This window comes from Camelina sativa, chromosome 19 (genome assembly GCF_030686135.1).
Source record: "Camelina sativa cultivar CO46 ecotype springtype chromosome 19, ASM3068613v1".
Taxonomy (NCBI): Eukaryota; Viridiplantae; Streptophyta; class Magnoliopsida; order Brassicales; family Brassicaceae; genus Camelina; species Camelina sativa.
In genome coordinates this window covers 18771481-18774129 of record NC_141898.1, presented here as the reverse complement: position 1 = coordinate 18774129, position 2649 = coordinate 18771481, and the positions used below count along the sequence as shown (strand labels likewise).

At 41.5% G+C, this 2649-nt stretch overlaps 1 non-coding gene across 1 annotated transcript; it reads left to right on the top strand.

Moving 5' to 3' along the window:
* Positions 1-2162: 2162 nt before the first annotated feature.
* On the top strand, positions 2163-2269 carry LOC147920781 (small nucleolar RNA R71). Its single transcript, XR_015591881.1, has one exon. It is a non-coding gene; the product is annotated as a small nucleolar RNA R71 (small nucleolar RNA).
* Positions 2270-2649: the final 380 nt, after the last annotated feature.

Below are 2649 nucleotides of genomic sequence, written 5' to 3'. Positions count from 1 at the left end.
AAAATCGATCTTGTTGCTCATTTCCGCGAAACATTTTGCATTGTCCATAGCAGCAGATGCTTGGTTTTGTATCATCTGCTAAATGAGGCCACGGAGGTCAGCTTCTTGGGTTTGGTTCTGCGGGCCTTTTTGTTGTTGGAATCCAGGTGGTGCAATTGGTTGATTGTAAGTACCCGAGTACTGCTGCTTAGGAGCATAGCCTTGATTGTATTGAACAAAAGGCTTTTGTTGGCCCTGATTCCCTTGAACAACAGATGGGTAGATTTGGTCTTGATGATTGGCAACATTCGGGTTACGGTAGGATAGATTCGGATTCGGTTTGTAGTTGTTGTAGCCTTTTTTGTAACCTCCTTGGTTGTTGATGTAGTTCATATCCTCTAGCTGAGCATTCTCCCCATCTTGTTGCAGAAACTGGTCTTCCTCTGATATAGCATGTACATGCTGCTGCTGGCTGAGGATCTTATCCAACTTGTCATTGAGGGCTTTTATGTTTTGCTTATACTTGGCATCGTTGATAACAAGGTTTTTCACCCAGGGTATCAATTCCCTATGCAGTTGTAGTACAAAGGGTTATCAATCTAAATGGTTGTTATGCTAGCAGATAGGATGCAATCAGAAGCAAGCAAGTCTAGCCAAGCGATAAATGGTTTGTCTAACAATCTTAAAATAATAAAAGAAAAGAATATAAACAAGGAACCACACGACCTAAGCACTTGATGCAAGCATTCGAGTATAGGATCGGGTGGGGTGATCGAGTAAACAAAGATGATATGAACAACTCGAGGGGTTACTCGAAGCAGGTGATCGTGTACCTGTTTGGGTAAAAGATCGAGTGATGAATAAAAATGCAAACAATTAAAATACAAAAGCTTCTAAGGATGGGGTAATCGACTCCTAAATGTTCCTGACCAATACAGATGTCTTACGTGCCTCAAGCAAATATTCCCTAGACAATGAATCTCTAAAATCTTGTTAAAACACTCTCGTGATAGAAACAATCAACCTTGATCACTCCCCTACCCAACTCTCGTAGGAGAAACATGACCAAGCAGGCAATATGAACCGATTCATTCTTGTCAATAAACCCCTTACTCATCTAATCTCTTAGGCTAAGTGAGTAAATCTCTAGCATTGGTTGATTCAAGCATTCATCTACACCTCTCAGTGGTAAAACACCTTAGATCTAATCTCATCCTCTCGGTTTGTTGACGGCATTAAGAACACCAATCTGGAAGGGAATTTATAAAATATAAACAATCAAACTAAGACATCCTAACCGATCAAGAACACAAAATCATCTATCCCATCCCTAGAAACTTTACTACACTACTCGGAAATCATTGCAAAAGACATAGAAACAAAGATAAACAAAAATTGCATTGTATTGAAAGATAGAATAGAGAAAATAGAGTAAAAAGTAGAAATCTAAAGAAAATAACAAAAATATATAAAAATAAATCCTAACAAAAGTGGAAAAGAGTTTTGAGTCACTCAGTTCTCTCACAGAAGCTCTCGCTCTCTGGTTTGAGGGTCTGAGGCGTGCTAGGGCGAGAGGAAGAAGAGGAAGGTTTATATATGGAAACCCATTAACCCTAGCTTCCCAGTCCTGCCCGAGGGTCTGCTCGATGGGGTGCACGAGGATGTGCTCTGGTTACTCTTAGAGTAGGTCTTAGGGTTGTTCTTCCTTCTCTCGGATCCTCCTCGATCGTGTTGGGGTCGGACTGTTCTTCCAGATCAATGGCTCCTTCGGGTACACGTTTGGATTTGTCCTTGCTTTTCCCCATTTTAGGCTCTAAAGCACCTGTTTTCATCCAAAGTATGCAAATGCAAGAATGCAACACCCTAAATGGCGTAAATGCGAATTTCTACAGTTAATGACCTAAAAAAGCTAAGGTAAGGGTATAAACAATGCAGAATATGGACAAAAAAGGATACTTAAAACATGTAAATTATCGAGTTATCAATCGTCCTCGCTATTAGATCGCACAGTGCGATCATATTCCTCATTTTAATGGCCATCAGATTGAGCTAAGTTCTCCAGTAGATCCCAATCTTCATCGACATCCTTGTTGAGGAAGTTACCATTGCTTGCGGTGTCCAGCAACATCAGTATATTAGGGACCACTCCTCGGTATAGTGTACTTAGCAATGAAGCATTGCTGAATTCATGATGTGGGCATCTGGTAGTGTATCCCTTGAAACATTCCCAAGCTTCACTGAACGTCTCATTGCTCTTCTGAACAAAGCTGGAGATATCATTTCGCAGACTTGCAGTTCTGGAGTTGGAGAAGAATTTGGCTAGAAACGCCTTCTTGCATGCTTTCCAGGTGGTGATGGACTCCTTGGGGAGTGATTTCTCCCAGATGTGTGCTTTATCTCCCAAAGAAAATGGGAAAAGCCGGAGTTTGAATCCATCTTCACTAACTCCATTGATCTTGGTTAGGCTACAGAGCCTATCAAACTCATCCAGATGGTCAAATGGGTCCTCCATTGGCAATCCATGAAACTTGTTGCTCTGTGTCATCTGGATAAGACTACTCTTGATCTCAAAGTTGTTGTTTTGGACAGCAGGTGGCACAATGCCATGTCTGTAAGTGTGAGTAGATGGAGCATCTCCTGCTCCTATGTGGGTCCTCTCTTGAGGAGCTG